We start from the raw sequence: 22234 nt of genomic DNA, 5'->3' as shown, positions 1-22234 counted from the left end.
ATATTCACCCACTCATGTTAAAAGACAGCACACAATGAGCCCATTTTGAGTGAGAAAATGTGGTAGAGCTGCAGACCTAGAGATACGAAAAGAGCAGCAACCTGTAAATATCAGAAACTCCTTGTTCAAGAAGCTCAAAATACTCCTTGGGAGCATGCTGACTGCTGAATATTTTTGACAAAAATGATGGGAAGCACAGGGTGGCAAACTTGAAAATGTACAGTTTAAAAGATGGGTGTCTCCCAGAGACACTATTTCATAGTTTCCAGACTGCAAGGGAATAACAACATGTAATTTGGTTCACTTTATAATGATTGCTTTACAAGTCTCTCTTCTAGGAAACTTTGAATTCAGTTCTTTGCTATAATTTTGCAGTAATAACATGTTTGCAATTAGTGGACTTAATTAGGATGAGAAATTTTCACAGGTTTTATGTTTGTCTTTTTTTTAAAGGGAGAAAAAAATGAAGGGGAAAGAGAGAAGGAAATAAGCATTTTTTCACAGAAAGAAGAATTTCCTCTTTTAAAAGCAGTTTTTCACTGATGCTATGAAAATTCAGGTCCATTGCCATGGAGAAATCAGTTGATCAAACTGGAAAATTTGCATTTTTAAAAAAACTGATGATATAGAGAAGAACTGTATTTATTAACATAGTAATAAATTTAGTAATTTTTCAATCTGCTTTTTACTCTTTACCCTGAACCTGTCTCTCTCTCCCTGCTCCTCATGTGCATACCAGTTTTGAAAGCAGTCGCTACAGTCTCACTTGCTAATCCAGATCCTTCTTTAAAATAAGGGATCTCTAAATGGTGATCACTTATCACTATTGATGCTGTTTTTGAAAGCCTTAAGAGTCTGCAAGTACACAGATGATCTATCAATAAAATGGAAAGTCCATCCCTGGAAAGGTGATGGAACAACTTGTTCTTGTCACTATCTCCAGGCATATCAAGGACATGGGGGTCATCAAGAGCAGTCAGCATGGTTTTATCAAGGGTAAATCATGTTTGACTAACCTCATAGCCTTCTATGAGGAAATTACTAGGTGGATAGATGATGGAAGAGCGGTAGATGTGGTTTATCTCGATTTCAGTAAAGCATTTGACACCGTCTCTCACAGCATCCTTGTAGATAAGTTGATCAAGTATGGGTTTGGTGATCAGGTAGTGAGGTGGATCAGGAACTGGTTGAAAGGAAGGAGTCAGAGAGTTGTAGACAATGGGGCAGAATCTGCTTGGAGGTGTGGGACTAGTGGAATCCCTCAGGGGTCAGTACTGGGACCGGTGTTGTTCAGTATCTTCATCAACGACTTGGATGAGGGTATAGAATGTACCCTCAGCAAGTTTGCTGATGACACTAAGCTGGGAGGAGTGGCTGATACACCAGAAGGCTGTGCTGCCATTCAGAGAGACTTAGAAAGGCTGGAGAGTTGGGCAGGGAGAAACATGATGAAATTCAACAAGGGGAAGTGTAGAGTTTTGCATTTGGGGAAGAACAACACGATGTCCCAGTATAGGTTGGGGGCTGACCTGCTGGAGAGCAGTGTAGGTGAAAGAGACCTGGGGGTCCTGGTAGACAAGAAGATGACCATGAGCCAGCAATGTGCCCTTGTGGCCAAGAAGGCCAATGGCATCCTGGGGTGCATTAGAAAGGGTGTGGTTAGTAGGTCAAGAGAGGTTCTCCTCCCCCTCTATTCTGCATTGGTGAGGCCGCACCTGGAGTATTGTGTCCAGTTCTGGGCCCCTCAGTTCAAGAAGGACAGGGAACTGCTTGAAAGAGTCCAGCGCAGAGCTACTAAGATGATTAAGGGAGTGGAGCATCTCCCTTATGAGGAAAGGCTGAGGGAGCTGGGTCTCTTTAGTTTGGAGAAAAGGAGACTGAGGGGTGACCTCATCAATGTTTTCAAATATGTAAGGGGTGAGTGTCAGGGAGATGGAGTTAGGCTTTTCTCAGTGGTGACCAGTGATAGGACAAGGGGTAATGGGTGTAAATTGGAGCATAGGAGGATCAAGCTGAATATCAGAAAAAATTTTTTTACTGTAAGGGTGACGGAGCCCTGGAACAGGCTGCCCAGGGGGGTTGTGGAGTCTCCTTCACTGGAGACATTCAAAACCCGCCTGGACACGTTCCTAGGGGATGTACTCTAGGGGGCCCTGCTCTGGCAGGGGGGGTTGGACTAGATGATCTTTCGAGGTCCCTTCCAACCTCTAGGATTCTATGATTCTATGATTTTTAGTGGAAAATAAGCTTAGCCTTTGTAAACCAGAAGATATTAATAAACAGCAATATGAACATGCACACAATGCAGCAAAATTGTGCCAACAGGTAGATACCACAGACCAATGTTCAACTCTTTTTTGGCTTTTAACTTCATTCACTAGAGCCTTTTTTTGATGATTATTGAGATGAAGGGATACATGCTATGAAGTAATACAACAAATCACTATAACTTTTTCTTCAAAGGGTGGATTTTATCCAGCACTTGAGACTTCCAAGTACATACAATGTGTCTTAGTACATTAAGGGCTGAGTAATGGATTACTACAGTTTTGATTCATTTACCTCCTGACAAAGCAATAATGTGTGGCTTTACAATACACAGTGCTCACTAGCTGCAATGTTAGAAAAGATTCTCAAAAAATGATGTGCTACCCAAAGCCAAAGCAGAATCCACAAGTTTCTTCACATCTTTGCAGTACTGTTTTCAGAAAGATGAGTCATTTGGTTTTGAATTGCATGGGGCTATAGCAAAGAAACCAGAATGTCTGCATCCAAGCTATTCAGCACATATAAGTAACAAATAACATAAACAAATGCACCACATACACAGGTTGCTTTGATGTATATAAATAGATTTGCTAACTCAACCTGACAACTCAACTGATTACACAAATAAAGTCTCTTGGCTCATTCATGATGCCATTTTCCAAATGGGACAGCTGTATTTCACGCTGAAAGTGCATATGCAGTTTCAGATTTTGAGAGATTGTGGAAAAGCTTGTACAACAGCAAACAAGAAAAAAACAGGTATTTTATAAAAGACTGTCTCTTTTCTCATCCTTGTTTATGCTGCTAGTGGTTTCTGTCTGATACATACCTTAGCCAAGAGACTTGTCAATGGCTAAGATAACCTGCTGTGCAGGACACAAGCTGCTGGGCTCTGCTGGGCATCTTGACTGTGGAGATGTCAACAGAGGCAAGGCAATAGGGGCAGTAGTGCTGCAGATGAACCTTTCTTTCTCTCCCCCCCAAACTGCTCCCTGAGATGCCTCCTTAGTGAAGCACAAGCGTGTGCAAGGGACTGGGCAAGGACAAAGGGCCACGGCTGGAGACACGGCAGCATCCTCGCTGTGCATCCCGGGGAGATGTGCATCTGCAAAGCTGCAGAAATGGAAAAAGTAATTTAGAAACTCCTATGAAAAATGAAATGTAAAGAAAAGGGTTAGCAACTGCTGGTTTATAGTGCCGCCAGAGCTCATCAAAGAAGCTCTTGAAATTAAAAGGAGACAAGCCAAAATCTGAAGTATTTCTGAAGCTCACTTGAAATGTTTAGCTGAAACCAAAAAGAACCAGAAAGCACTCAAGCTGCTCAAGGGAGAATACTAAGATGAAAGAATATATCATTAAGATAATTTTTCATACAGGAGGATCAGTACAAGACAGCTCTTCCTCAAAAAAGAAACAGCAATTTTGTGATCTTTAAAATTAATTTGGATGCTCATTTCTTTTACAGAAAGCTTTCCAGAGAACATTGTAATGGGAAAGGGTTCTTAGAATGAAGAATGATTTAAGTTGACGGGACAATGCTCAACTGATGGTGTAACATTTGAAGAGGGAATTAGTCTCATTACCAAGATTCTTTTTTTTTTTTTTTTTCTCACTAGCATTGTATTTTAGGAGCAATTCAAAAAAATCAGAAATGTCAATTTATGTAACTGTGTCCTGTTATTTAAAAAGCTTTCATTGAGACTATAAAGCGTAAACTGCTCATGAACATGAAAACTAGCAAAATTGACAGTGGATTTGACATGATTCTAAAATTGAAAATTATTAATGGAATTATCTCATGACTTCTTGATTGCTTCAAAGTGTCTGTTTCAAACTGGAAACTATCAAGATAACGAAAGGTACTAAATTGGAGATTATTTTTCCCCAAAGCCCAGAATTTTATAATTGACCCTAAATGTCTTTTATATTCTTTTGAACAGTAGGAAACAGCCATCCAGGCACTGAAGACTGCATTTTAGAGAGATTGATTGCTTTTCCCGACTAGCAGATTGAGCACACAACTTGAGGTTCTGCTTTATGTGCAATTTCAAAGTGATGAAAAATATCAACTCATATAAAGTGGATAAATATGTGTAGTGCTGGGGATCCAAAGTTTTACCCCAGCAAGAGATATAAAAAGCAAGGAAAACAAACCTCTGTATCAGGTTTGTTGGAAAGTGCCCCAGCAATGACACATCTTGGCCAAGGGAAAATTTAAACAGATGTTACAGCTCCACCTACTGAACCAAGAAGAAAGGAAGGAGTGTAATTAGTCACTTTAATGAACTGGAGCAACTGAGGATCTATGCAGAGCCCCAACCAGACCTTTTTTGTTTGTTTTTGACACAGCCATTTGATCAGCACTTCCATGTCTGCTGAAGATCAGATAGTGCCAGATGCAGTAAGCCATACTGTAAAAGTGGGAGACAATCAGCTTGGTCTGTTAGAAGCAGCAGCCTGTTTCAGAGGCTTGCATAAACTGTCATGGGGTAATTTCTGCATTTTCGAAGTGGTTTTTGGCTAACATGGAAGTCAGGTTTTGTATGCACAGCCTTCACTTCAGGTGGATGCTGCCCCTCTGGTGCTTTTGAAGAAGCAACAGGTGCTCTCTGTATTCAAGAACCATGAAGTGAATAAGCATTCTGCAGCCATTTAGTGCCATTTTTTGGTGAATGATAAAAACTGAAGAATAGGTTCATCAATGTGAACTTCTCTAAACTAAACTGGAGGAACACCTGGGAGATAAGAAAAATATACTCAGTCTTGTAAATGTAACAATGTAGCTACAGTTTTAGAAAATAAACTCTACTCTTTAATCTGATAGCAGCAAATATGAGTTAAATATGCTATTTCAGTGGACACTGTTCTCATATATGTGCCTTGTGGGTTCAAAGAGTGATTCAGATCCAGAAATTATGGGTTTTGTAGAAACCTTTAAGACAACAGCAGATGAGCCAAGTATTGCCTACCCACAGGAACCATGTTGACAGAGGACAGAGGACGAATAACTGTAAGTGGAATTTCTTAATCAATAACTACTGTTTAGCACTTCCTAAGAAAAGCAGAAAGGAATGTGGCAACACAACAGCATAGAAAGATTATGGATAATGTGAATCTTTTATGCCACCCAAAAGACTCTTACAGTGAGTTGAAACAGCACTCTTTGAGTCTGAAAGCCAGGAGATCTAAACAGTGCATGAAGCAATGAAGCATTCAACAGTGACAGATATAATAGGCAAATGATGAGACATTTAATCCAGAGGATTACCTGGGTCCAAACACCCACAAAGCGCTGGCAGCAGCATAATACGAAACACGCAGAACCTGGAATGTCAAAACAAAATTACAATTAAAAAAAGAATCTGTATGGAGCATAAACCAAACAAGAAATGACACTGCTAATAACTGTAGCTTGAACATATGCCTAACGTTTGCATGCTGCAATCAAACAACCTAAGTGCTGGAGAGATGATAGCTAAAAAGAAAACATTTAAATAAGTGGGTAGGGAATGTGGAGTCAGACTCCTTGAAAGGTAGACTTAATTGTGTGCATCTTGGTTCTGCATATAGTGTTTGGCTTTCAGCTTGTCTGTGTAAAGGAATATTCTTGACAAACACAGTCTAAAGTGCAGTCTTGTATCCTAAGCCAGCAGGAAAGGCAGGTATGAGAAGACGGTAGCTAAAAATGAGCCAACTCTGATATCACCATGAGTGGGTGAAGATGGCAGCTTCCATCAACAGACAGAAACAAGATTTATAAATTGGGAATGCCTAACATAAACAACCTCTTTTCATCTTTGATTCTCAGGGACTATATGAGTGAAGAGATATAAAAAGCAAGGAAAACAAACCTCTGTATCAGGTTTGTTGGAAAGTGATAACAGCTCTTCTGAGAGGATGTGTTTTGTGGAGCTGAAGGACATGGAGAGCAGGCAGGTTTTAGCTGACATGAACAACAAACATGACTCTGTGACGGTTCCACTATTGAAAATGTTATGAAAACAATATAGGAATTAAAGGCAACAGTATCAAAAATCAATCTGATTGATCTTTCTTTGCCTTGCAGCCACTTTGCCCAGCTAAATAAAAATAATTTGAAATAGCACACATTGGTGAAGTGAACAAAAAGGAGCAGGTGGACACATACTGAACTAAGCTCTGGTCTCTCAGGTGAAAGGGTTAACATACAGAACTGATCAGACAATCTCACTTTCTCAAGTTGCAACAAGTAAAAGTGTGGCAGAACATTATAAGATCTGAAGAGATTCTGATTTCATAGGAAAAAACGAGGAAGACCAAATATGATACATTAACAAAGAGAACTGGCAATTGGTACTTAATATAGAATAAATCACAGAAAAGTCCATTAGCTATGACTAAGAACCAAGATAATGAGCTTAATATTTTAAAGAGACTTAACAAAGAGAAGACATGCAAATGAAATTAATATAAAGCTAGAAAGTGACGAGACTCCAAAAAGGAAGGAAAAAATGAATATTGGCACTAAACCTCACATTTAGAACAAAAGAACAGTCAGTTTATTTTCAGAAGGAATTGTATTTTTTGGTCCCTCCAAAAAGGTTTTAGTATTTAGCTGGCATCTGCAGCACAGCTGGAACTGAATGATTCTTGTTACAGGTGACTAATCAGAAAGCAGAGCCTGCTGTGGTGTCATTGCAGCAGGGCAGTGTCCCACCAGCTCTCCAGCCTGGGTGCTTAAGAGCTACAAGTGACTTTCAGAGGTCATTTGAGAGACAGCAGCTAACTCACTTTTTGCTGGGGTAACCAAAAACCTTATGTTCCTGCAATCCTCTCTGATCCAGAGGGCTTTCCAGTTCAAAACAAGAAACCTGCAGTGACTCATTTCTTGACACCACTTAGCAGGCAGCCACCTCGAGACTTCAAGCATTGAAAAACAACTCCTTGAGGCAGAAGCTAAATTCACAATGTTAATGCCACAGTTCTTCAACATGCACTTTCTTCAAGTAAGGACTCTTTAGCATACCTCTTTACTCCCCTTTGTGCTCTGCATTTTACAAAATATCACCCACACTTTGATATCTCTTTCCCTACCGAGTGCTTTCAAGCTTATGCGTGCCATGTTTTGCTGGGCTCAGCAGTTTACTTGAGGTCTATTTCAGCTTAAATGTTTACAAAATTCACACAAACACTTGGATAGGTAATGAACTTGCCCAAACTGAACCAATTGTTTATAGCTCAGACTGGAAAACTTTGCCTAGTAGAAACTGTTACTTTACTACTGTTGAGCAGTTATCACAAATGAATTGTTATCACAACTAGAAAAAGGAGAAATGCTAACAGTGATGGAAAAAAATCATTATTGTGAACCCAGACTTAATACAGATATCTGAAGCAAGAGAATTCCTTAAAAGAGCTTTTAGACAGTCTCAGTGGAATATAAAAGTAAAGGCACAGAGCAAGGATAAGACAACCACTGGGCAAGACTGAGAAACAAAGAAAGAAAAAAGAAACCAAGTGTTTGTGATTCAGCTTCTGAAGTTTGACCTGAGGTAGGTGATTTTGTAATTAAAATTTTGCTTTAAGCGTAGGTAAGGCCATAATCCAAAATACACAGCAGATCTTGGATGCTTTCCTATTTACATTGCTGGGCTCAACGGCCTGCTGAATTAATAGAACACCTACAGCAAGGACTTTTATAAAAAGTGCACTTGTTTGAAAATAGGTGTGAATCATTTATGACATCCAGCTGTGTATATGACAGGTACAATCTGCACCTCACCCTGCTGCAAACAAGCAGATTACAAGCAACAGGCAGGAAAAGAGCACTCTGCTGGCCAAATGCTCTTAATGTGAGAAGACAAAAATAAGGCCAAGGTTAAGCACTTCTGAGAAACCTAGTTTTGGATTCCACAGCTATGAAAATACAATAAAACATGCACCTCACTAGCAGCAAGCTTAAACCTCATAAAAATGACAGATCAGATCAAAATAAAAATCAGGTCTTTCCATACAAGGAGCATGAAGCAGGGAACTTGTAATTCATCTGTGCCAACAGCATAAGAAGACTGGAAGCAAGTTTTCCTAAGGACTTTCTTAAAGCTCTTACAGAAGATGTGGCACCAGTGTCTATCTGCCACAAGCCATAAAGCAAAATGAATCCAAATTATATTTTTGTGTGCCAGACCTGAATCCATCTGCCCTAAGATGGACACCCTGAAACCCCAAGACCACTCAGTGCCAGTCAGATTTGAAATTCTGATATTTTTATTTAGATGTACTGCATTTCAGACACTGGAAGGATGCATCTGCAACAAGACCCATCAGCATTTTCTATTAATATTTATATTATATATGAACAACATAGCTGCTAAATAACAGATTGCTCCAGCCTGTACCCTTAGTCAAGAGTCTCTTTGTGCTGATATGGAGGAGACCTGGACCAGGTCCCAACAGGAATGGGAACCTGTCCAGTAATTAGGCATTGAGAGATTTACTGCAGGAGCAATTCTGTGTAAAAAATGTGTTAAAAAAATTGATTAAGAGTCCCTTATAAAAAAGATGCATAAATGACCTATAATCTTATAGGGCAAATTTTATATATGTTGGAGACACTCAAGGAAAAGAGCCCAAAGTACCTCTTAAGGTGATTGTATTTGGTATCATGTTTGCTACCTTAAATTGCATCTACTGCTAAGTTTGTTTGTCACAGATGGTTACACTTAAGCAGACTTGCCTGCTGATGTTATTTCAACTTTGCCTAAATTGTAAGTCACCCTGCCATCTAAGTAAATTCCCCACCATGACAAAAAGGTTATTTAAACTTTCAAGTGCATTTCTTTGAAAATTAGAGCATCTAAGACTCTAACAGTAATGCAAATCTACTCACCTGAGTCTAGAGAGAGAGAAAAAAAAAGGCACGTGGTTTGCCTCTTCCTCCTCAACTTGAAGAAATATTCTCATCTGTGAGTCAAAACACAATAATAGCTTCAGAGCCTTCAAGTGATTGTCATCCTGGAAGGCTGAAATGTTTGACATGTAAATCAGTTTATTTGCAGATCACAAAGTGAAAACTCTATTATGTGGAAAATATTAGGGTGCATAATAAGCAAAGAATATATAACCACCCCAGAGTTATTGGACTAAAGTGTTCTGAATGCCCTCTGCATGACTTGTGGAAAATGGATTTTGTGAATTTTCTTCAGCGTAAGTTTGTTTGATCCTTGCAAGGAAACTTCAGTTTAAGCATTTTCACTAGACTTGACACTAACAGAACTAAACACTCAATACACTTTGGCTGGAAACAATGTTTATAATGGAATACTGACATTGTGCAGGATGAAAATTTCTTTTCCACAAGCAAACCTCACCACTGGCTTCCCATATTCGTTGTTTTAAAAAAAAAACTTAATCATTTTCATGCTATTTTTCACCTACAAAGGTACTATTAGCTTGTCATAATAACAGACCCTTCTCCTGCTGTGTCTAACTGGAAATTATTCCAGTAGCTCAATGAATCTGTGTCTCCTGTCTGGCAGCCCAGCATTCAAAGTGTTTCTGTATATAGCTGGGGTTTGTGTTGTCCTTAAGTTTTAAGTAAGAAATTTAAAAAAATTAAAATTCCTCAAGAAAAAATAATTTTTAAAACGTCTTACTTAAAACTTTTGAGAAATTAATTAGTTCCTCGAGAAAAATATAAATTTCTCAAAAATACACAAAGAAGGATATTAATTTCTGAGGTCTAGTTCATTTTAGACAAAACTGTGAACGTAAGCTTATAGTGAACTGTGAGCTTGTAGTTTTAAGTCCAAGTCCTGCTAGGAAATGCCATCAGTGGTGCAAAGACATCTTCCCTGGGCCTGCTGCAGGAAGAAGAATTGGGGTCTGGGTATGTGTGTTCTGATCTCTCTTTCCAAATCTTGTCACTTTTAGATGTTTGGACCACCATGACTAGCAAGATACTCTGTGCTCACTCAGGCCAAGAAAGGGAGAGGAGGAACAGAGGGAAATTATGGAGAACTTTAAAGGATTTGTAAAATCAGAACTGTAAAGGAGGGAGGGGAAACAAACCAAGCACCTGTGGCATGTATAAGATGTGCTAAAAACAATGTTTCTTTTACCATGTGTCAGATTATGTGAAGACGCTGAAAAAAGCCAACCCTGAACAAAAATGTCTGCAGAGAATCTCCATGGATTCCTCTCAGAAGATAGTAGGTCTGGCTGATTTCTGCTGTAATAGTCTGAGTCACTTGGCATGGCTTTCGCTTGAAGTATTTTAAAAACATTAAACCTGGCCAGAGAAAAATTTAAGCAACTGGACTCTATGAAGCAATGACTACATGGCATCACAAATGACACTTCATCATCACAGCACATTAGCATGGCTGCACATAAATGATGTTTTAAGATTATTATAAAACTATAACAGCTTAGTGTACGGGCCGTTTGCACCACAGAAGGCATCAAACCAATGTATCAATTCAGCCTCAGCATTCAGAAGAGAGTATTTCAAAGTGAGTGGCACCTCCACAACACATAGGAACGTCATAATCTGTGATAGGTTCTCTGGTATTTGATCAAAAGCATTAGGACAATTGTCTCAAATAATAAAATGTATAATGCCTGCACTATTTTGTTCAAGAATAGGAAAGAAATGTTCTTTCTCATGGACTTTTGATTTCTCTGAGAAATCATAAAGGAAAGAATTATCCTCAAGGTAATTAGCTTCACAAAAGAAAGGATGAAAACAGTACCAATTGTAATGAGCTTTTGTTAGGGAAATTAAGACCATAGAATTCATCTCCTAGCAGTTAATTTTCATTCTCTTTCCAAGACCTGGGATCAATAGTTCTGAAATGTGTGTTGTAACTACTGTTTCTGCAGAGATCTTTTCAAGGACTATACCTGAAAACAGGTAGCAAAATTGTTAATTACCCAGAGAGCAACCTACGGAAAACAGTTACAAACCTGTAATGTTACAAACCTAGCTGCCTTCTTGTTATAATCTTGCAGCCCGAAGAATGGGGCTTAGACCTATTCTCTGCCACATATTCATTAAATGACTTCCAGAAAGAAATCAAATGCATGACTAAAGATCAGGTGACAGCACTGTACTTCTCACAGGGATGCTGTCTTGGAATTTACAGTGCTATTTTCTTTTCACTGCCAAATTCTGAAAATAAGTGATTAATTATCTAAGATAAAGGTAAAGCAACCTTTTTCCTCTTCCAAGAAATGGAAGAAAACTACAGCATGCTTCCAGAAAAAGATCAGTCACAAAAGGAACTTGTACAATACTGGTTGTCTTTGTTTGGCACTCAGTGCTGTCATGATGAGATGTTATTACAATCATTAACAAAACAAAATTTCACAGACCACCCCAGATCAGACTTACTGTTGTCTGCAGTCCTCTATCATGAGAGTTTATTATATCAATAATCTAATTATTGAGTTATATATTTGAAGGAGGGAAGTTACCAGAGGCAACACAGAAAATGCACATCTAATATTTAAGTCCATGCTTCCATGTAATGCAGCAGGGCAGAAACAGAACCTCTACGGGGAAAATGTTCTTCTGCAGTCAATTTGCTATTCCTGGTGACTTCTCTCCATTTTGGAGTTCCTGGCTTCGGTTTTTTTCCTCCAACTCACCTGGATTATTATTTTTTTTTAATTTTTGTTGGTTGTGTATTTTTTGGTTTTGTTTGTTTGTTTTGTGGTGGGTTTTTTTATACTTGCTGCATGAAAATGCTTGCCCTTTATTTTATTGTCATGCTGGGATCACATCTCTCATCAACAGATGCAAAGCTACATGTACAGCACGGAGACCACATACTGGGAATTTCTTGGATTTCCTACTTGAGGCTTGAGTATGAGAAATTTTTCTATCAGTTGGTGGCAGTGGCCACAATGTATTCACAGGCCTTTAAACATACTAGCATATGAACTGTTAAGATTTAAGTCAACATTGAGTCTCATCTGCAGGGACATTGAATTCTTTGACTCCTGCTTTTCAGGTGTTTTTACTGGGACGTTTTTCTTTTGCCATGAAGAAGCTTGCTCTTTCCTGTGCTTGCCATGGGCATGAAAACCTTCTTGCAAAAGCATAAGAGTGCAACTCTACTACAGTATACATCTACCCTTCCCTTTTTCTTTTCTTGTGAACAAAGGCCAGGCACAGCTCATTTACTCCATTTGTTTCTCCCTCCTCAAACAGCAGCAAATCATCCAACCTTTGAGCAAACAGAGTTATTAATGAAGGCACTGACCCCAATGCCATAGGCCACTCTCCTTCTTGTCACTCTATTACTTGCTGCTTTGCTAATTGTGCAGATTCTTAAGTGATGGTTTATGAGTTAGATGCTTCATTATGACAGTTCTTACTATGTCAATCTCTCTTTCCCCTTCTTTTCTTATTCATTCTCTCAATTCCACATTTTTCCATGTTTTTCAGCTCTCATGTTGTTGCTTCCTCTGCCAGCTGTACTTACTGACTGAAAACAGTAGTCCTGGTTTGAGCCATGATAGAACCAATTTCATTTCTAGTAATTTTACTTTTCAGTTAAGTGCCTTCTGAGTAACTGAATTCAGCAAGTAACTTCACTTGCTGAAATTAATGTTTTTCAGTCAGTGTCTGCTTCTAGGACTGATAATGCTCGATGTTTATAGGTACTGCTGGAAAACTGTATGCAGAACCAAGGCCACTGCTTGGTTCTGAAAAATATATCAGCTTATATTTTCGAAATGAAAGGGAGGAAAAGGGGTCACACTTGTGACCCTTCTGTGGGGAGAATTGGGCCAGACAGGTGACTGATCAAATGCAGTATTCCATCCCGTACGAGTCATACTCAATATAAATTGGAGGGATCATGAGGGTCAAGCTTCTCTTTGTCTGTGGCCAGCATACTGAGAGGACTCAGCCTGTTCATCTGCCTTTGATCCTGATCTGAGCATTTCTGAAACTGTGTTCCTGAATCCAGCTCCCATCTGAGCAGGCCCAGCCTGGGACTTTCCCAGGGCTGACCTGCAGCCTTGGAGGTGAGGTGAGCATTACTGGGGATGGAGGAGGGGAGTGGGATAGTGGCTTTGTATATATTTATTCATATTTCATTATTTTCTATTTCATCATTACTATTTCATTAAATCTGTGTAGTTTAATTTCCAGCCTGTAAATCTCTCTCCCTTAGCCTCTTTTCCTTCCCTTCTGGAAAGGGAGGGGAATTAATAGAGCATTTGTCATTCATTTAATTGTGTTAAACGAGGTTAAACCATGACAACAAAAATTATAGCTATTTGGTCCCTGCTCCGTTTACCCCATAAAGGAAGACTGCATGCAGCTTCTCTCTGACACCAACCACTCTGGTCAGAGGGGCAGGAAGAGCAGGTGAAATGAGAGGATCAGGTGGGATCTGTAGGTCACCATATAAATTCAGGAAGCATGAGGTCTGCCTAACACTAAGATATCTTTTTAGGTTTTTTTCAGCTATTAGCAAGGCCCTCCATGTAAAATACTTACCTTTCTGTACCAAGGTGGACTTATGAAACACAGGTGGTGATTTCTGAGCCAAGATCATAGGCATCCTTTCTAAATAAAAGAAAAAGATGATTTTCACTTTTCCAAAATGTGTTTTTATACATATATTATTCAAAACAATAGAAACAGTTGATCTAGAAACATCACTCACTTAAATACGCACAAATTTTAAATTTGATCTGATTGAAGAGATAGTTGACTCAAAGCTTTACAGCTCCTGTGGCAACTAAATAAAAAAACCCTGCCTCATTAAGGCCTCCTTTCTGAAAAAAACATTTCAGAGAAGTTCTTCTTAACTTTTCTTTCTTGGTGAATAATATGAAAGCTATTCCTGTTTATGTGCAATAAAATTAAGAGCTGCTTACTCTCAGGCTTGTTATCAAGATCTTCCTCTGTTCTAAAAAGATGGAAACATACCTCATGTTCCTAACATGCATTTAACCTGAGTGTTTCTAACATTTTTAGGCAGCTAAGGACTCTCCATTACAAAGCTTCTTACCCAGAAAGGAACGAGCTATGAACAAAACATGATCATACCAGAAGACTTTAATGCTATCTGTGTGTCAACTTACAAAACTCAATTATGCAAATTTTTACCAGAAAGTCTCCAAACAAAGCAAAAAAAAAAAAAAAAAAAAAGCAGCAATGTGAGTTCCTGTCAACTCTTCTCGCAAGCAGATGGCATAGATCTAAGTTTTCATTAAAATATCAGATTTAGAGGCTAAATAGCCTTGTCCAGATAGTTGACCTCCAATGGTTATTCTTTACCTAGCTTAAGCTTCATGCAGGAATGGGGATTCAGGTGTCAGCCACACACCTCATCAACAGTGCGGATTAATTAGTGCTTAATTCATGTCTTAATTAAAGTTCTACATATTTTAGGGAAATGAATATGTATCCCCTGCAAGCTTCTTCCCTCATTAGCTTAAAAAGCTAAGGGTCATATATAGGCATCTGTGCCACTGTTTTTTGTTTCTCTAACTGCTTTGCTACAGGTCAGCTTTCCATAGCACTAGCTACATGGCAAAAGGGAGATGGACAATTCAGAGCAGAAAGTATTTTCAAGTGCTTTTCTTGATTTCTCAGCATGACTATCTAAGAGAGCATGAGAGTCACAGACTTAATTCTTACATGAGGTATTTCAGCATGTCAGGAAGACAGTGATTTTTTTCTGCTAGACTTCCACCTTTCTTACTGTGGCAGAGGATCCCAACATGTACTGACCAACCTAAAACACAATGCAGAAAGAGATGAGGGGAGGGCAATGAAGCAGTTAGGGAGGACTCTCTGTGACATTACACAATTTATGTCCTGTTTAAGAAATGCCCCAAACCCAAACAAGGATGGAAAAAGTATTGCAGAAAGGATATTTAGCTGAAAAATTAATCTGACTTGTAAACTGAATAGTATCTCAATTTTGTAGATTAAAAAAAAAACTACTTTCCTTAAAACAGGTTTTACAGAGGTTTTATTTAATCATGGAATTAAGAGTTAATACTGTCTTTTGGACCTCTGTCTGCTTTCTGACATGTGGTGGTGCTACTGCTTAAAGCAAGCCAGATAGACTTCTCTAAAGATCAATTTCACATATTATTCCTTGAAAAAAAATGCATAGTCATCTCAGAAATAAAAAAAAAAAAAGCAGACCCAGTATCCTCATATTAGTTTTCCCTTCCCATAATATAATTTATAAATGTTCTTTATTGATTTAGGCATCTTTCTGCTTTTATAATAAATGACTCAGTATGTATGGTATTCCATTTATTTAAAGGAAATTCCCTTTAACCGTGCAGCTCAGCACTTATATAACTACCTTACTTGGGGTCACCCACATTTATTTTCCAAAAAGCACAACAGAAATTTTCCTTTTAGCTCACCTCCAACTCCGGAAAAAACAAATAACAATAACAAAAAAAAGCATGTGCAATTAACAGTCTTTTGGTTTTAAGTTTTCCCTCACCCCACCACAGAAAACAGCTGATAAAGTGTTCTGATGTGCTATTCTAACTTTATTTTTTAGTCTTTTAACAAAACTCTGCAGTTGTGTTCTACATATAGGCATATTTAATTTTGTTCCAAGCTGTGCAGAAAGAGAACTTGTCATGGCATCCCTTTCAAACCTGATGAGATCCATGCAAATTGGCCTTCATTCAAGGCTGCATCTGATGCCTCTGGCACCAAGCGAAGCAAATAACACACATGGAAGAAGAAGAGAAGGGCACAAGTGAAAGGTAGCTTCTGTGACAGCAGTTGCCTTCTAAAAGATTTATTTTATAAGTCTCCTATGTAGTAGTAATAAGTATGGTTGGCTCCTTATTGTCAGAAACTGGTGGTGTTTGGGGGAATTAGACCAGCTCAACTCCAGTTCCTAGCTAGATCAGCTGCTTAAACAATTTTGAGCAGGCTCAGCTCTATCCTGCAGATGTTCCTCTTCTATCAAAAACTGAGAATAGAAAGGTCAGTTGAAAACAGCTCACCAGAAAAAAACAGAACCCCTTTTCTACAAGGAAGCTGAACTGAGAGTCATTAACATGCTTACTGGTGGCAGTGATGCCAAGAAATAGGCTCTTGCATCCAAATACAAAACATACAGTTTTGCATGCCTTCTATTCAAAGTATAAATACAATTTAGGGAGGGGGAAAAAGATTTTAAAAAAAGTTTCCTTAAGGGCAAGATCCGTACCACCGAGGGATACGTTTCAAAGAGAAACGAAAATGTCATCACCTGACATTTCTGAAGCTGAGCTTTCAACTCCTGAGACAGCATGCAGGCAGGAGTGTTAAATACAAGAGCTGGTCACAGACCAGTACACTGTCCATATGTTCCCCTGGGGCACTTAGCATTGCTTCCCCTATCAAGAGGCTCACTGTGGTTACCAGTGAATATGTCAAGTCTGGTTGCTCAGGAGTCTCTGAGAATAAACACTACAGAGTCACTGACAGGACCTTGATGTTGAAAAATGAACCCTTCTCACTTATATGATCTGAAAAAAAGAAAGTTTAATTGAACAGTCCTTTGAAAGAGAGGACTCTGCACTCCCTTGTAACATCCCCAGGGAAGAGAAAGAGAACACATTCAACTAAAAACCTGCCTCGAATCAGCTTTTGGGCTGCCATAATCTAGTCTGTTTTTTTTCCCCCCTTTCCTGTTGCACTACTGGGTTCATGCTGCAAGGGCAGAAGCTTTCCCATTCCTGCACTGTGCTGCGTTGGCCCACCCTGAGGAACCTGGAAACACCAACCCAGTGGTGAGATGACCCAAGCCAACAGGATCCAGGGACATGCCCTTTCCTCACTGTAGCCCCCAGAGCACCCAAAGATCACATCATGCTGTTTGGAGGAACAGTCAGCTAGTGCTGCATCACATAAACACACTTGTACATGGCCTCAAAGGTCTTGAAATTCTCAGCAATCCACAGAGTAATTAAAATTATTTTTATTTAGAAATCTCTTTATGGCTTACGAAAAGCATCACCTTTGAGAAGCTGTGTAGATGGCAACACTACAAAAACAAGTTAACAAGGGTTGGAGCTGAAGCTGGAGCTACCACACACAAGAAATCACAACAACCTCCTCCTCCCAAGATGCAAATAGTGAGGAAAAGACAAATATTTCTTCTTCTTCTTCCTGATGATTGTGTCACTCCCCTTTGATGTAGAGAGAAGCACCGGCAGGGACAGGTTGGGCTTCCTAGCACAAATGCCATCCTAGACCTTTCCGAGGTAAACTGATTATACAGCTGGAGAGGTAAACTGGTTATAGAACTGGGTAATTTGTCCAGAAGCAATGGCAATAGGAAGCAGCCCACACATCAGCATGTTCTGGCTATCTATCTGGCACATCAAATCTCCCACAGAGGTGGCATCTGCACCTGGTGGCAGTGGCACCTGATGGCTGCTGTCTGGGGCTGGTGACACCAGACTGCCCTGTGGCTGATTCTTGCAGCAGGGAAAGGGATTCCGAAAAGTTTGGGCTAAAAGGAGAAAAAAAAGTAAAAAAACCCAGGACAAACAAAAGAAAACAAAAAGCTTTACTCTTCACTTTATCTTCTGCAGGAATGGAATATAGCCACTCTATATGAGAAATGTAATTAAGACTTCAAAACCATTTGTATCCATCTGTGGCAAGGTCAGTGATGCTGACCACCCCGTAGTAAATGGGACTGACCAAGAGCAGTAAGCCCTGCGTGTCCTTCATAAGCTTTATAGAATTAAGCTGCCTTTCAGGCAATAGTTTTCTAAGCCTTTTTTTTTTTTTTTTTTTTTTTTTTTTTTTTCATTTTTTATTTTAAACTCTGGGTAGCAAGGTCCTAATGCAGTATCTGTTTACTACAATTCTCCGAGAGGCAAGATGTTTCTTGGCTTTTATCCAAACCATTTAGTTCACATACATATTGGAAAAAGCTGTCCTGTCAGCAGCTAAGGTTGATATCAAGAGAGACAATAAGAGGATTAAGAGGTGGAGAGCTTTAGAAGGCAAGCTACTGAATATTTCACAAGAAATGAAGCTGAGAGTGGTACTGATCCAAGGGAAAGGTCAGCAAGCTTAAACACTTCAGGGACAGTTAAGAAATAACAAAATATCCATTAGGTATTCCAGATGTTGATGGGGAGCTTTCAAGATCCCTGTGTTTAAATATGATTTTCCTACCAAGATGAGGGCTTCACTGAATGTGCTTCAATGAAATACAGAGCTTGCCAAGGGAATTTGCTGGGACACATCTACTGCATCAAAAGAAAGATCTGACATTTGAGATTGTCTCCGAGGGCTGATACTTTATCATTTTATTGTTCGTTTTTATTAACACCTGAATGTTACTGATGTGGATAAGAGTTCTACATCTTCAATTGTAAGGGTCTGGTGAGATCCAGACTGTCAAGAGATTTCACAAAGACTGAATCCTTGTCACAGTGAATCCTTGTCACCTTCATGCCACCCTCTAAAGGAGTGGTTAAGCAGATCTTCATTGTATCTCACCAGAGACCATGTAGTCTGAGGGGGGATGCAGACAGTAGAAGAATTTTACAAGATGTTACACATATTTGGCAGCAAAGGGACAAGGCAGAGGTAAGCCCAGGTATTTTCTATAGCCTTGTCAGTGACAAGAGGTAAAACACAGCAGGAATCTCTGTAATTGCTTCCTTCTACATGACAATAACCTCAGGAGGTGTTGGAAGGTGTAGGGGACTTAGAGCTAGATGGTCTTTAAGGTCTCCTTCCCCCAAACCATTTATAATTCTGTGTAGGTTTGGCTCCATAAAATGCTTTTTCCCACTAGCAAATAAAGAAAATTTTGAAAAAAAACCCAAAACAATCAAAACCCCAAGCATTTCAATTCAGATCATAAGTCATTTACCATTTTCTTTACCACTTCTGGAGAGCATGGCTGATTTTGCTGAAGCTTTTACAACTAGCTGAGAGAGAATATCTTCCCCAGTCAGATGGTCACTGAAGATCACATAGAAATGAAAAAATAACTTGTCTTTAAAAAGATAATATCTGTTAGGCATTACCAAACATCTCTGAAGTCATTATGAAAAAAGAATTAATGAGTAGAGCTAAAATAAATCAATTTGAATGCTTTAAAGAATTAGAAGTAATTACCAGCAATAAATAACTGTGTCATTCTCATGATCAGGATGAGTACCCTCAGGTTCAGATCTAAACAATCAGGTAAAAGCAGCTTTGTTATTCAAATGACAAATTCAAATACGTAATTGAGAAGGGTTCTGTTGAGGATTTCTAAACAGAAAAATGCTGACCAAGACCCCTAACCCCCTTCCTAAATGTTTTAATATTTTTCTATACTGGTTTCTGTACATCCATTTGCAATATTTTAAGTGATGGTACCAGGGCTGCTCTCTACTGAGTTAAAAGGCTAAAATATAGCAGTGTTTGTTTTGGTTTGGTTTTAATCTACTGTAAGAACCCCTTCTTTTGTGATAGTGTGATGGAATGATCTATGAAGAGCTGGAGCTAAGAAGACACGTATTTTTTTAATGGAGAGATCAAACCAGGTTTCATTCCTGTGTGGCTCCATTTGTAGTGGATCTATCCCTGTTTTACCACTATAATGAGATTTAAAACCAGCCCTTATCTTCCAAGTGCACATAAGGATCACTTCATCCCACATTCAGCAACAGCAGGTGACAGGAGGATCGAAGCCAGATTAACAGACAGACTTCACAGAACAAGGATTTAGCTTGACTACGTTAAAAGCACCTGTGGCATAAGCCACACCAATAGCAGCTAACTCCCACTGCAGTCTGACAGCATTGGAAATGCTCCTTACGTTCTCTAGTTACAGAATTTTTCATACTTCTCACTGGAACACTCATTTACTCAGTTTCGTAACAAAACTACAAGAATGCAGGCTATGGTTTGATGCTCCGTCGTAGTCATCAAAGTCAGTTCTTTGGGGTGTATGTCATTCATCCTTTAAGAAGCAGTAATAAAAATTGACTTTACAGCAAGCTAAAACATTTGTTTATAGTTGTTAGAAATTGCTGCACTACACAAGTGAAAAGGAGTGACAGCAAAAGACACTCCCAACAGCTTTATTGCTTTAACTGAGAAATAGCATTCACATGCCCTTTCTCCAAGGGCTCAAGTTAGAGGTAGCAGAATCATCAGGTGTTGCTCTGGCTAGATCAGCCTGGCTTCACAGACACTGCCCCAAAACTGCAAGGCAGAAATACATATTAATTTCCAGAAGAGAGAGGACTTAAAAAATATTGCATTTTAGATTGCTTCAAATCTCACCTACCAGAGTTCCTACATCACTGCTGAAAGAAAGACAGAAAAACATACAGAAGATTCGCAAGCCATGGTTACTCTATTGTGCATCTGAAGTGATGGATCAGAACAACCCCAAGAGCTGTCAGCTAATATCTACATTGCAGCATGGTCAGAGAGCAGCACCCTGTCTGGAATGCTGTCAAAAGTTCTGGTTGCCACCATGAGAACCATAGGGTCATACTACCACAAGAGATTTTAAAAGTAGAAAGCTGAAGTTTAAAACAAAAGGCACCAAAACTGCATAATTTTGTACAGATTAGGACATAAGCATTCAGCAGATAAAGTACTGACTGTCTCTTGGCGATTTTTAACATTTTTCCAACTTATTGTGCAGTCTTATGCCACCATATTTTCTTGCTACACCAGAGTGACTGCGTTCAGGTAGGCTGAGAACAAGGCCAGTGTCAGAGTTATCAGTGGAACTGAGCTGGCTGCTTATCTACACCCTTGGACTTGAGTTCAGTGATTTAAAAAAAACCCAGCCATTGACAATCCGAATGCCTGTAATTCCTCTAACTTTACTGTGCACTGAAGACTCACATTACCCCATGAAAACAGGACACTCAGAAGGTACAAAATTAGACAAAATATAAAGCACAACAAAGTTGCTAGAAATGTAGAAGAGCTGCACGCACCATAGTAAAATCTCTATGAAGGAGGTCAGAATCTCAGTAACAAAAGATGAATTTCTAAGACATGACAGTCATGCACGGAGGCCATGACTTGGCAAACAAGATGACCATTCAAAGCAATGATTATTGAACTTTCTAGGCCACTTACCTGAATGTTGAAGCCCTTTCTTAAACTTTGTACCAATAAGAAGGAAACCACAGTCACTGGTTGTGTCACTTGCTACATGTTAAGAAAGGGCCCATGAGATTTAAATCTGTGAGTGATGCTTGTAGGGGACTTAATGAGAATGGCTGGGGGCATGGAAGGAACAAATCTGCTGAATACTATCTACATGCCAGAGGGAGGGAAAACCAGCCATCTGACCCTGCCTGAGACACAGCCATGCTGCCCAAACACCAGGACACAGGTGTCCATCCTTGTGGCATCCCCAGGTGGGTGCTCCCACTCGACCCAAAGAGCAACAGACCTCTCTGAGTTCATGGTGAGGTGTTCTGACTGCCAAAGAGCAATGGATGTCATCAGACTTTCAGATGCTGACCCCAAGTCACTCACAAGTTGAGGCTTAAAAGACAGCTCCTGTCCTCACTCCCAAATGTTCCTTTTGTCCTGTGGGACACCCCTGCTGCTGAGGGATGCTGAGGCCCTCTTTTAGCCCTTGCTTCTGGAACTCTTGAACTGAAAAGTACATAACACTGAAAGTCAAGAGTGTTATACAGTGCAGTTCTGGGAAAACATGGCCAGTTAAGGCACCCATGCCCTCTCCTCCTGGGAAGACAGATACTTGTGCCCTTGGGAGTTGTAGAGCTAAAGAGAACAAAAATGTACAAGGACAAGAGCAGCGGGATGGGCCTGGTGGTGCTGTTTGGCACAGGCAAATGTAGGTTTATCAAGAGCTGGCGCTAGCTGGAATAAAAAACTGAACTAAAGCACACCTCCAGGCCAGAGGGTGTAAAATGCACCATCCTGCTGTGCTAAATACCTCCCCATATGCCAGCAGGCCTACTTCAAAACACACTAGGCATT

The 22234-nt window shown here is 39.5% G+C and overlaps 1 long non-coding RNA gene across 1 annotated transcript in view; it reads right to left on the bottom strand.

Annotated features, from left to right (window-relative positions):
* LOC139795240 (uncharacterized) overlaps positions 1 to 22234 on the bottom strand; it is a 38961-nt gene that overhangs the window by 12110 nt on the left and 4617 nt on the right. Inside the window, exon 3 of the long non-coding RNA XR_011725435.1 lies at positions 13763 to 13831. This is a non-coding gene — a long non-coding RNA (uncharacterized lncRNA). The remainder of the gene's footprint in view (positions 1 to 13762; positions 13832 to 22234) is intronic.

The sequence above is a fragment of the Heliangelus exortis genome, chromosome 1 (genome assembly GCF_036169615.1).
Source record: "Heliangelus exortis chromosome 1, bHelExo1.hap1, whole genome shotgun sequence".
Classification (NCBI taxonomy): Eukaryota; Metazoa; Chordata; class Aves; order Apodiformes; family Trochilidae; genus Heliangelus; species Heliangelus exortis.
This window is presented reverse-complemented; position numbering and strand designations above follow the sequence as displayed.